Raw genomic sequence first — 14,613 nt, forward strand, 5'->3', positions numbered from 1 at the left:
AAAGTTGGCCATGAGGAAAACATGGGTATTCTAAATCAATGCCTCAAATTAATAAAGTTTGGCCTTGTGACTTATTAATAGTAATCGCGAATGCAAGGCGGAGAGGAAATTGAAGACGTTTGAATTCAAACGGCATATCCGATGGTATCATTGGTATTCGCGGTATTAAAACGTCTTCACCAGAGTATTTGCCATTCAAAATTGTTGCTTCAATGACGTTATTCATCAATCTCTTAACTGTTAATCGAGTGCCATTACATAGTCGTGGTTGATTTTTGTTTCTCAACATAATAATCGGTGCTCCTATTTTCAAGTTTAGCATGTGTGGCGGTAATCCAGGTAAATCAAGGGAATTCAAAAATTCAGTGGGATAATTTACAATATCATCTTGATTTGTAACAGTGTCAACGGATCGATAGGTTTGTTCTGGACTTGGTATGTTAGCCAAAATAGCTGCATTCACTTCATTCACATCTTTATTTTTGCCAGCCATGATGGCTCGTTCACTAAGCCAATCATGATTTTTGTAATTTTGAGGCAAATTTGGGAAAATACTTTGAATTAACTGTTCTTTCGTTTGACTTATTTGACAAAAGTTAGGTTGTAAAGTTATTAAGCCAGTTAAATTATCGACAGGAACTTTGCCATTTCCAATATCCAATAATTGCTGTGAAAATTCAGCAGCTGATGGATCATTTTGCATTAGAACACGTACATTTGTAGTTAGTTTGAGTGTTTGAACATGTCTCCACAAATATGATGATTTCAAACATGCAACCAATTCATCTGCTACAGTTGCTCGAGGAATAACAGGCAGTGTTTGTCTAAAATCACCTGCCAGCAGCACTAAGGCACGACCAAACATTTCATTTTTACTACATAAATCTCGTAATGTCCTATCAAGCGCTTCCAGTGACTTTTTATGTGCCATCGTGCACTCATCCCATACAATTACGTGTGCGAAAAAGCGGAGAAGGAGAAGAGAACTGTTCCACCACTCTACACGCGTAAAATAAACACGATTTTTAAAGAATTTTTTTGTACAGAAGGAAAGGGAAAGGAATCACTCTGATTTGGGAAGTTATTACTTATATACTAAAATACAAAACTACAAAGTTTGATCGAAAAATTTTACAAAATGGCGGCATTGGAGACATTTTTGTAATGTGGTTTCTCTTGAAGGAGCTCCGCGGCACGCAGCACAGAGGGTGCAAATTTTAATCTGGAACAAGGAAATTTTTTTTTCTTAATCTAGATAAGAATAGCTAGAGAAACACGTAGGGGATTTAAAAAATATTTATTTTTGTGGAATTAGCAAGCATTTGAAGGAAAATACTCTATTTTGGACTAAAAAAACGGCACTTAATATAACAATCGTTTAAATTAATCTATCGAAAATCCCCTACGCTCTTCTCTTAAGAAGGTTATTATACAGACGTAGTGAAAAACCTGATTAAAAATATTTAAAATTGTTTGAGTTATGCTGCGTGCCAATTTCAGAAAACGTGTTTTGAGAAAAACGCGTTTAAAGTTTGGAAATTTGGAGCAATCGTTAGGTAGTAGTCACTAACGCTTGGTTAAAAGCTTAAAATATTTATGAAATAAACTTCGGTAACGTATAAAACTTTTTGTTCTGTATTTTAAAAGGTTCAAAGAATTTTTTAAGCTTATAAAAAAAAATTCAATTTTTTGAAATTTCTACAGTGGTGTTACCCCTTAACCCAGCTATGTGTTCAAGTGCAACTGACTTTTTTGCGTGAAGTCTGATATAAAATAAGTTCTATTTACTTTTCTTAAATTTATATAAACTTTTCCAGGCGAAGTAAAAAAACTGACATATATTTGCTTCAACCGTATATTTGTGAGTACACAGGTAATACGTAAATAGGTATATGAATGATATAGGTAATACCTCATATTAGCATAACCTTTCTGCAAAAAATTAAGGAAACGATCACCAATCACGCCGGCAATGATACAATGAATTTTTCACTATAACTGACTTCAGATTAACGTTTATATAATAAGCGTATATGTAACATTTTAAAATTTTTTTATAATTTTTTTTTTAATTTTTAATAATAAGTAGTCTTCCTTTTCCTCTTTCTCTTCCTCTTCCTGTAGCTATTCCTTTTCCTCTTCCATCTCCAGCTCCATCTCCTTTCTTTATCCCGGAAACAGGCAGTAAAAATTACTTCACTTAAAAGCTTTCATCAACAGCTTCCATCTGATACCCATATTGTACAAACACATCCAAGGGTACCTTGGTCCCCCTTTTCGGCTATATTTCGAGACCCTGGTAACTCAGAGATCTAAAAAATACTCTGTATTAAAGCACTCATCAGTAGCTTTGATTTGATACCCACATTGTAAAAACACATCCTAGGGTTACCCGGGTCTTCGTTTTGGCCTTCGGCAGCGCCACCTGGTGGCGAGTGGAATCAATAAGCATATTATACTAACCTTCACCGTGGAAAAATATTTATACATACCAAATTTCATAATAATCGGCCCAGCTACACACGACCAAAATGTATTCAATTCTAATGAATGCTATGTGCGGTACAAAAAATACGTGCGGCAAATAGCAAAAATACACTCACTTAACCGACGCACCGCACACACACGCGTTATCGGATTTCAACCAAACTTCACAGAAACCTTTGCCAAAGAAACACCAACAATGTGTGAAACTTTCATTGTTTGCCTTAAACGCGCAAACAAATGCACACTTTTTTTCGGCTTAATTTTTATATATATAGATAACTATTTATATAGAGATCGTATATATTAAGTTTACAAAGTGTAACAAATTTTGCAATCAGCTCTACATGACAGTCTACTGTTTGTGCAAGATAATCCGATGATTTGTTGTTATCAAATATCGATGATCTGATTGGTTGTAAATATGGAAGTAATCGAGGAGGTGAGTCACGTTGAAATCAGGAGATTCACAGTGTACGCAGTTTGGTCGGTAGATGCCATTCAAGAGATGAACGTGAGTTGCGAGTGTTTGACCAATCCTGAGACGCGCGAATACTGTTATCTTCCTACACGCTGAGCTTGTGGGGTAAGTAGGTTTTCCGCCAGTGGGATTATGGCCTTCGTAGTAATGGCTAAAACTGCGCCATTCAGTGGAAAACGTTTCTCTTAGATGCTTATTTGCAAGTGTGCGTATATCTTTTTCGGTAAGGTAGTCAGCCATATGCAGAGGTTCTCTATTGGCTTCTTTTGCTCTTTTATCCGCCATTTCATTACCATGTATACCTACGTGGGCGGGCACCCACATTATCTTAATTTGGTTGGTGTACTGAAATAGAAGGTTGCGAATTTTCATGATCATTGGCGTATCGTTTAATTGGTTGAAAACAGCTTCGATGGCGGATTTACTATCGGTACAAATTACAGTTTTCCTTCCATAGCGAGAGGCAAAAAGTACTGCTTCAAGTAAAGCAGCGGCTTCGGCTGTAAATACCGAGCAGTACGAGGGCAAGCAGTATACAGCAATGGTGGCACCAAACTTATTTGTCACGGCAAACGTTGTACTGGTGCCGGATTTCGATCCGTCCGTAAATATTATGTCCCAATCACGTTTGAAAGGCTCAAGGGCTGCATTGTGTAAACTGTTGGTATTCACTACTACTGGTAGAGTCTTTGGTTTGTTTTTGTGATACATTAATAAGTGATGGTATAAGCGAGGAGCAAGTCGGAAATATTGCTGTTTCAACCAATGACGGAGTTGATATGATATGGAGTCGTTTCGATAGGGTTATGCAACGCATTATGGTGGAAGGTTTGTTCGTTGTGATTGGTTTTTCAATGACGGTCTTAACTTGTGTAAGCAATAAGTCGTTTCGGGCGTGAAACTACTTAGGAACTCACACCATAGTATATATTAAGTGCAATTCTGGAGGAAATATCAGGCAATCCGGCCTCTGCAAGTACTACTCTTGTTGGCGAGGTTGGGAAAGCTCGAATACTTCTTTTAGCTGCGATGTGGTACGGCGTATATGAAGTGGTCAACAAGTGCATTAGAAGAGATTATGGAGCTCACTTTGTTGAAGGCTATTGTGAAGAGAGTTACAGAAAGGGGTGAGATATTTGAGATTTGTGCTTATTTGCGTAAACAACAAACTTCCGATTTGATAAAAAAGATTTAACAGTGTTGTATATTTTGGTACCAATCTTCCAACATTTTAGCTCATCAAGAACTATGTGTACTCCTATTCCATCAAATGCCTTTTCGAAGTCCAAGCTCAATACGGATGTGTGATTTCGAGCAGTCATGGCTGAAGAGGCGAAATGTTCGAAGTAGAGTAGGGGGTCCATAACTCCCAACCCTTTGGTGGGGGTTTATAAGTCCCTTTTCTCTAAAGTTTTGGACATACAGGGAAGGAGGGATATTGGTCTATAATTCTCTACATAGGAGGTGGATTTATTGGGTTTTGGGATGGGTAAAATTGTGGCAACTTTCCGTTGTTGAGGGTAGTTCCGCAGGTTAAAATTTGGTTGAACAGGTTTACAAGTCTACTTTGAAGGGAATAAGGGATATTTTTGAGGATAGGATAGGATATTTTGTCGGCACCAGGAGTTTTGCCCGTAAGTGTCGAAATGATTGAGTCGAAATCATTAACTGTAATACAAGATTCAATGATTTGGGCTTTTGGGCAGGGGAATGGGTTACGGTAGTTTTCCGTCAGGACTCGATTTTTCAGGGAGTTGAACTTGGAAGGGAAATTAGTGCTATGGGAAAAAGATGGCCATGTCTGCGCAAACTTTTCAGCGATGTCCTGTGGTGAGTAAATAGATCCCTGGTCTGTGTGAATGTGAGAGATATCGAAGCGTCGAGTACAACCGGTTAGGATTTTAATCTCCGACCATATTTTTTTTGGATTCGAGGATGGATTAATACTCTCCGTTATCTTTTCCAATGAGTGTCTTTTGGCAGACTTCAATTCCTTTCTAAATGCGGCGTTGGCCTTTTTATAGTCTACTAGATTAGTGTTGGACCTGTTGTGTTTAAATTTTGTCCATAAGCGCTTTTTGTTATTTCTAAGGATGGTGAGTAGGTTCGACCAATAAGGCAGTTTGGCTGAGAATACTTTTGGGTTAGTTTGAGTGATAGAGAGGTGTGCAGCAGAACGGATAATTGTTTTTATTGTAGATGTTTCTGCATTTATATTTTGGCGAGCTGGTTTACTATCACACAATGATGTACAGATGGTGCAGAACTTTGGCCAGTCTGCCTTTTCTGTCAGAAACTTTGCGCTAGGCTTTATGCTATAAAATTTGGGGAACGAAAGGGATGTGATGATGGGGAAGTGATCGCTATTGTGTAGGTCGTCAATGGTATGGGAGGAGAGTTTAGGAGCCATTGCTGTGGAAGCAAGGACAATGTCGGGATGGGTGAATGTTCCGTGTGTAGAGAAATGAGTGGGTTGACCGTCATTAAGGACAACAAGGTCGTGTGTTAATATGAGATCTTCGATTATTTCGCCTCTTTTATTCGCAGAATTGGAGCCCCAAAGCGGATTCCATGCATTAAAATCGCCTACAATGATAATTGGGGTAGTAAAGCAGCTAATTATCTTTGAAAGATCACTAACGCTAAAGGCTTGGTGAGGTGGAATACTCGTATAAAAGTTAATTATAGTGATTTTGTATCCAACATCCATTTCGATTGCTATTGCAGATAATTGGGAACTAATCGGAACTTGCTTGTGATTGCGTAACTTTTTTATGAAAACAGAAATTCTTTGTTTACAATATGTATTTTGAGAATTATTGTGGAAGTAACTCTCATATTTGTTAGGTGCATGGAGCTTTTTATTGTGTGGAAGATGTGTTTCCTGTATGCAAATAATTTGGGGAGAATATTCATTAATTAATATATTTAAGTCTGGGTAATTGTTGAGGAGACCGTTCGTATTCTATTGCAAAATCTGCATCACTTATTCTATCATTTGAGAGGGATCAATTATGAGAGCGGATGGGAAGAGGGAAGAGTTTAATGCTGGATATGCAAGGTTGGAGAGAAGAGAAGAAATCATATCGTGAGTTATTGAGTCATCGACTGATGTCTTTGTTGTCATGTTTACTTCATTTAGTGTGGTTTTATTTTCTTTTGTTTTGTCGTTTGTGCTATTGACATTGTTGTTGCTTCTGGAGCTTGTTTGTTCAGGTAAAGTGTTTTGAATAGGGCTATTGTTTGTTTGTATAGTGTTGTTATTATTTTTTGCTTCATTAGCAAAGGAAGTGGAGGTCTCATTGAGAGTGGGGGGTACTCGCATTTTGTGTTTTTTTATTGCTTCACGCATGGAGCATTCGTTGTCTGTTTTAATTGTTATTACTTCTTTCATTTGTATGAACTTAGGACACGATTTGCTAGAAGCAGAGTAACTACCTGAGCAGTTTATGCAAAAAGAACGTGAACATGGTAGTGTGGAGTGAGGGGGGAGGGCACATGCATCACAAACAGGGGCCTTAGTACATCGATTTGTCGTATGACCGAGAAGTTGACAACTTTTGCAACTCATGCGATTTGGGTAATATGGTCTTACCTTGGTCAATTTTTACGACACAAATTCCAAACAAGGTGTTGGTAGCTAAAACTTTTGAGCAATGTGGTCATTTTTAACAAAAAGCAATAGTTTTCCATCTCTTAATTCAGAAATATTTATAATTTCAGAACTTATGTTTTTGAGAGCTTTATGCACAGCGAAACATGAGTACTTACTTAATGGCTTTTCTGAATTAACTGCACTGGCGACTAAGTATTTTGCTTTTAGGACTTGTGGATAACAGGGCGAACCTGTTATCCCCAAGAGGCGGTCCCCCGGGAGGCATAACTTTAGCAATCGCTTGTTCTCTATACGGAGTATTTGACTCGTACCTTAGAAGATAAAGAGTTTTTGCACACTGCTAATTGCACGAAAATAACACAAAGCGAACGCAAGAAAATCACTCAGAACACTGTAGACACAACCGTACACGTCGAGTATCAGTCGATGACTGATATTAAATTAAGTTTCCTCAAAGTCATTCAGGTGGTTCAACATGCTGAATATGGTGAAGAAATTATGAAACTCACCACCCTACCCTCAAGTTTGCAAAAACTTAATCCGTTTTTGCACAACTACTCGGAATTGTCGCTCTCGTTTAATTTACTCCGCGTAGTAGGTCGCCTATTAAATGCGCCTCTCCCATATGATGTGAAGTTTCCACTACTCGTAAGGAAGAGCTCTACATTTTCGAAATCACCATGCTGAGGCAAAGGCATTGGTAGTGCTTCTCCGAGACCGCATTTGGCTGATCAATGCTCGAGAGGCTTGTAGTCGTACCGTTCGAAACTGCACACACTGCTTTCATTTAAGCCGAAGCTGCAAACCCAAATAATGGGAAATTGTCTGCCGATAGGCTTCGTGCACTACGACCCTTTCTAATATGTGGAGTAGATTTTTGTGGTCCCGTATAAACTACATTAAAAATACGAGGTATACCCCCAGTAAAAACATATATCGCAGTGTTCGTTTTTTTCACTTCGAAGGCAGTACCTTTAGAACTAGTAACAGATTTGTCTTCTAATTGTTTTATTTTCGCCCGGCGGGTTATGGGAGGCGGCAGTGAAGTCCGCCAAACATCTTCTCGTGAGCGCAATCGGCAATGCGCTGCTCCCCGCCGATGAACTGCAGACGCTGCTCATCGAGGTCGTACTCAACTCGCGACCCCTGGTACCACTGAGTCAGGACCCGAACGATGGAGTGGCCCTAACACCAGCGCACCTATTAGTTGGGTGCCCCCTTCGAGCGCTGCCACTAGCCCAAGTATCGATGGACCCAATGCGTTGCTGCGACAGATGTCTCTTGCCTCAAGCAACAGTTCTGGCAACTGTGGTCCAGGAACTACCTGTTGGGTCTTCCACAGAGGAGCAAGTGGTTGCATCCGAAGCGCAACCTCGAGCTGAACGACCACGTCCTGGTCCAGGAGGCCAACACACCACCGCAGCAATGGGTGCTCGGCCGCGTCGCCGCAATTGTAACAGGGCAAGACGGCAAGGTCCGCGTAGCAGGCGTGGCAACCAAAGCGGGCGTAATTGAACGCCCCGTTCACAAGCTCGCCGTACTGCCATCAGACGTTGAAGGACCATGAGCCTGTCAAGGTGACCGGTGTTACGACAAAGGGCTTATAATTTTTTAATTATTAATTTATTTTATACATTTAATTTAATTTTAATCATTATTATCATAATTTGTTGAATTCCATAATTTCGCGTAACGTATCAGTATTAAGCTTACTGTTTTTTAAATTGTGAAGATGGCTCGAATTTACTAAATACTAATTTTCATACTAATATTTGCGGTGTGGAAATTGTTTCGGACGTTATTTTACCGTCTGCCTTGTTAACTGGTACAAGAATATTGCAGCATCCAACATATGCGGTAGTTGCGGAGATCCGTTTCACTACCTTTGCAAATTGTCTAAAGTTATTAAGAGCACGAGTACGAGCTTTTGGCAAACCATTCCTCAGCAACATAGAATAAATTTCAGGATTTGGATTAAGTTATCGTCTTTTATTTCTAGATACAACAAAGTGGCTATTGAAAATAGAGCTCTTGAAAACTTCATCATGAAAACAGCAGAGGATTGTGCTATTAAAACAGCGCCAGACGCTAATTAAGTGTCTGCCAGTCTGGGAGGCTTGACTATAATAAGAAAGCTTGGGTTGGGTATAAAAAGTAGTAAACTGGAAAAGGTTTTTAGAAATTTCAATAAATTTGAGATTTTTCCAATATGGAAAATTATGGTATAGATATTTTTTGAATTAAATAACCATTACTATTTAATTCAATTTTTTAACTATTTATAAAAATTAAATAGCTGATTTTTTAACACCACCTCATACAAACAAACTTTATTTAATTTTCAGACAAATATTTACTTAACTAAAAATATTTGGGCAACCTTTAACTTAATTTATTCATTAATATTCGAAAATATTTGGTAAATTAGTTTACTTAGCCTGGTTGGCATTAAGCCACGCGTATACCGTTTGGTGCCTAGTGTTACCAGATGGAGACCGACCTCTATGAATACTGAGCGTAGACATCATGTAGGAGGTCAGCACTTTTGGCGAATCTAAGCAGAGCTGGGAGGTCCGTTTTTGAGGCGTTCTGCAGGCCCGCAAACAGTGGGACTCCCACGCATTTTAAACGCGTTTTCGATGATGCCGGACAAACGCACAGACGGGGTTCTAAAGTTTCCTCAACATCCTCTATGCATTTGTCTGTGCTAGCAATCCCAGTTTTGTGAGTATGTGCGGCCAATATATCATGACTAGTCACCATACCTATAATAGCTCTGCAGTCCTTTCGCGAGAGCGTAAGTACGAAGTGAGTCAGTTTTTTGCACTTTGTTCTATATATAGCTTTTGCTGTTTGCATGTGGTCAGATTGGTCCACCTAGCTTTCACTCACTTTCTCATGTCGTCGTCAATTTCACTCTATACTGTATTTAGTGGTTTTTATATGTCGTGCCATTGTTCAAATGGTAGTCTAACAGCTATCTTATCTACTGTTTCGTTTCCCATAATGCCTTTATGACCAGGTACCCAATAGATGTGCAGCCTTCTGTTTGCGGCTAGCCTTTCTGCAGCCTCCCTGCTCCGTTGAACATTTTTGGACTTAATACAATATGAGCTTATTGCCTTTATTGCTGCTTGACTGTTATTACTGAGTTATTTTTTTTTTGTGTAGGCCAGCTTCGCGGCTTTCCCCACAGCAAAAACTTCCGCCTGGAAAATACTGCTCTGGTCTGGCTGCCTAATCCCTCGTTTTGAGCAGTAAATGCCCGCTCCCATTCTGTCCCCACTTTTAGAGCCGTCTGTGTAGATGCGAAAAGTCCTACGGCCAGTCTTCATGCCTTTGTGCCATCCCTGCTCTTAAATTATAATATGAAACCTTCTGTCCCAATTAAAGTACGGAGTCATGTGTTCTATGCGGACTCATGTATTCGGAAGGTTCTACAGGTGAATACTCCAGCAGCCACTAGCCTCCCCGCGGATTTCGCTGCCAGATTTCCCGCCATAAGCTCAATAGGTGGTATGCTGAGTATCTTTTCCAGCGCCGCCGTGGGAGTGGTTTTCATCGCTCCTGCTATGCACCGAACAGCGAGTCGCTGAACTCTTTCCACTCGCATTAAGTATGCCAGTTTTCTTGTCGCAGTCCACCTTACTACGGCCCCATACAGCAATACCGGTCTAACTACTGCCGTGTAGCACCAATGCATCAGTGAGTTCGATAGACCCCAAGTAACGCCCAGCATTCTTTTACATGCGTATAGCGCTTTACTGGCCTTTTTCACGCTTTCCTCAACATTGTGCTTCCTCAACAATTTATTGTGCAGTATTACTCCGTTCTTTCACATTCACACTGCCACTGAACTTGTAAACATCTCTTCTCGCCGACTTAACCATTATTGGAGAGAAGAATCGCCTTTACTTGGCTTTTTGTGATATTGAATTCGTCCCACTTTACAAAAATAAATTCTGTTTTGTTCTGATATACACTCTTCATCTTAAGCAGAGCGTTACCAGATATACCGTCGTCTGCGTTGGGTCGTTCAATGCTCAAAACCAATGAAACCTCAATACAATCTTCTGGAGAAAATATATCTCCTGGCAGGTACATATGGTTCCACTACTTACTGGAGGATGGAGTAGGCTCGTCATCGTCCTGATTGTGTGTTTGTGGTTGAATAATTTGCTGCATGGGAACATTCCGTTGTTTGCACCGGGCTAGGTCAAGTGGATCAAAGAGATGTTCTGGCATCTTGCTTTCATCAACTGAAAAGAGCGCAGTTGACTTGAAACTTTTAGCAATGTTGTCCACTTTTATTTTACACAAAACCTGTCCTAGTAATGCCGAATAGTGCAGAGGATTCTTGACAAAATCGATGACTGGTACATGAGACAAGGTCTTTCCGTTAACCCGAACAAAACAACCATAGTCTTGTTTACGAGAAAACGGAAATTGGATGGACTCAGTCTTCCAACACTGAAAGGTGTGACACTTGGTATTTCCAACGAAGTTAAATATCTAGGAGTAATCTTGGATAAGAAGCTGACTTGGGAGACACACGTTTCACTGAAGGTGAATCGTGCATTGAAGATTTTTCAGCAATGCCGTAGAGCCTTTGGCAAAACCTGGGTCTGAAACCTGCTCTGGTCCTATGGATATACACAGCACTTATCAGACTAATCATCACTTACGCTTCTGTGCTCTGGTGGCGACGGAGCATGGTAAAGTCCACAATCCGGGAACTATACAGGCTGCAAAGAAGTGTATGTTTATGCATAACGGGTGCCATGAGTACAACCTCTGGTGATGCCCTAAATGCTATGCTTAATTTGCTCCCCCTGGATCTTAAGATACAACAGGAAGCAATAAAAGCAATGTGTAGACTCCATAAATATGGTAAAGATGGAACTTCGGGACACAGAGAAATCTTTAAGTTGCTGTCGGAGCAGTATCCACTGCTTTTGGCACCTAAAGATGACCTGATACCCACCGTTTCATTTGGAAGGAAATTTGATGTCAGATGTCAGCAATCCAGAATGCATTCAGGGAGGTTTGACGGATATTTTCTTTACCGATGGGTCCAAGACTGAAATAGGGTCTGGAGCCGGATGGTACTTAAACGATAGTAATAAGTATCACTATGCTATGGGGGGAATGGCAACTGTTTTCCAAACAGAAGTTTTTGCCATCCTAAAAGTAGCCGAATGGATAATCGAGAGGAGATGGAGCGGGAAACAGATTGGAGTCTTCAGTGACAGTCAGGCTGCATTGAAGGCCCTGGAGAACGCGAAGCAAACCTCAAAGATTGTTCAAGAATGTAAGAAGAAGCTTAATTCTGTCGCAAGACAAAACAGGCTTGTACTTATATGGGTTCCGGGACACTCCGGTATTCAAGGAAACGAAATTGCCGACGAATTGGCAAACCGTGGATCAGCGGTGCCCCCACAGGGGTCAGAGCCAATAATCGGAATCAGTCCCGCAGGAATCAAGAATTGGATCAGCGATTATGTAGGCAATCTACATAAAGAGCGATGGTCCGGTCTAGAACGCTGCAGAACTGCAAAGTGTTTTGTGACAAGTCCGAACAGAAAACTGTCAAACTTTCTACTAAAACTTAGAAGGAAAGACATTCGGTTGATGGTCGGCATCATTACAGGACACAACCCATGGGGTCAGCATATGACCACCATTGGAATCATCGAGGACCCGGTATGCCTGTCATGCTTGGAGGAAGCGGATAGCACTGAGCACTTTCTCTGTGAGTGTCCTGCCTTTGCTAAAGCAAGGCTACGAGTATTGGGTTCCGATGTCATGAGAATGAGTAATATTCGTTCTCTAAAACTGGAGGATATTTACAGATTTACCAAAGAATCTGGAAAATTCTCACAGGACTAACTATCTCTATCTCTGTCTCTATTCTTTTCTATCTCTTTCTCTGATACTTTTCTCCCTCCCTCCTTGACTATCTACCCCCTTTCCAGAGCTTTAAATACAATGGGCTCTTTAGCCTGAGTGTTTTAGGAGCCACCAAATCTCCTGGTGCTCCTTGGCACGACCTTTTCAAATTCAAATTCAATGCCGAAAATTCGTTTGTTTTTTGCAAAAAAAAGAACACACAAAGTTTGTCCCACGCTGTGGTAAGTGTGCCAAAAACACACTAGTCCAGTGGTTGGAGTTGATCGGTAAGGTGGGAAGGCAACTTGATGAGTTCCACATTGTTTGATATTATTGCTTGCTCAATGGTTCGAGTACTCATGTGGCTCGCATATCCGTCAGGAACTGCCCTGAAATAAATGTTCATAATTACCCAATAAACAAGAAAAATTTGGGGTAAATATGAACTGTTCTTTATGAATCGGGGAGAATGAAATCTGCCTAAATTCAACGAAATCCTGATATGGCGTTAATAACTGAATGGGAAATGATTGGGACCAACATCTTATTTGGATTACCTGTAATGAGCCAGTCACAAAATTGAGCACACAACAAAACTATTTTTACTTTCCGGAGATATGAACCGGGAGAATAACTGGAACGATGTAATCAGTGTAGTCAAACTGGCGGAAAACAATGGTTAGTTATCAGTCGAATGACGAACCAACACATTTAAATACTTTTTGGTTTCCATGAGTTGGTTGCGACAGAGGGTGTAAATAAACAAAATAAAGTTGCCATGTAAATAAAATACGCAAACTCATTCAAGAAATATTTTAATAAGTGCCTGCTTTTATAATTTTCAATTCCAATTAACATATTTTATTTGTGAAACGCTTTAAACCAATATCGAACCGACTAAATATACCGTCCGCCCTCATGGTACTTTCCCCTGAGCCTATCAGCGAGAGATGATGGTATCTCGGGCAGCCAGAACATCTTGTGCATCATCAATGTTTGCAAAATCATAGAGAGGTGTATGAGCGGGATTTGGTCCTGGATCTGGGTAATCCGGTGCTCCTTGCACTTGATTAAGGCATAAAATCACTGAAAAAGAAAACAAAAACGTTCGTTATCGTATCCGCCCAAAAACTTCATCATAATCGATCAGTTACAGGTACAGTTTTTAGAAAAGACTAAGTCCTGTATTACGTTGATCTGTACGTTCATGGATTGCATTCCTAACACTCTTAGTTACCATAGAAAGTTTGGTATAATTTTAAAGGAAAAATGCCAAGCCTTAGTTTAAGCTTAATTAAAAAAACATCAAAAATTTCGAAAATTGAAAGAGTGCACAAAAAAATTTTACGAGAAAAAAGTTCCATATTTTTATAACTTTTGTCCGAAAGTCTTTAAAAAATATGTAAAATATTTTATCCGTTTTCCCAATTATTTAACTTTCAATATAAAGAAAAAAGGCTTGCATAGCAGAAAACAAAGCTTTGAACCCCTAATACCTCGGCAAGCACCCATTCCATTCGCAACAAATTTCATTAAATTCAAAGTAATGAAGTTTTTAATGGGTACATTTGGAGTCTTTTGTCGCTAAAGCAAAACCAAAAACAAAGCAAAAAAGTGAAATGGCAATTAATGCACTTCAAGTGTTTAATCGTGCAAAAATGTTAATTATGAAACAAAAACTTGTTTGCTTTGGGGTATAAAAAGCTGAGTTACTTCTGTAAAATACATCAGTACTGAAGTATGTCGCTTTTCAATAAATTTATTAGTGCTCTATTGCTGGTTGCAAGTACGCTCGACTCACATTCGCTTTTTTTTTTTTTGATTTTATAATTTTAATCAAATCAATTCCTTTTCAGTTTTATTCAGCGCCTGCGAATGTAGGCCGCAAGAATTGCCTCTCACTGGTGAGACACTTGGATTGGCAACCGGTGTTTTAAGTGATCTTCCTGGCGGTCAACTAGCAGCAGGTGCACTGGGTAGCCTACCGGCGCTTCCCGTGAACCCAGCAGCAGATATCATTACTAGACGTTAAATGCACTTTTTTAATGGAAAATGTGGGCACGAAAAGTGTGCTCCCCATATTAACATTTTATTTAAATAAATTTATCTACTTCATATAACCTGGAAATATATGAAGGAACTT

Source organism: Anastrepha ludens, chromosome 3 (genome assembly GCF_028408465.1).
Source record: "Anastrepha ludens isolate Willacy chromosome 3, idAnaLude1.1, whole genome shotgun sequence".
Lineage (NCBI taxonomy): Eukaryota > Metazoa > Arthropoda > Insecta > Diptera > Tephritidae > Anastrepha > Anastrepha ludens.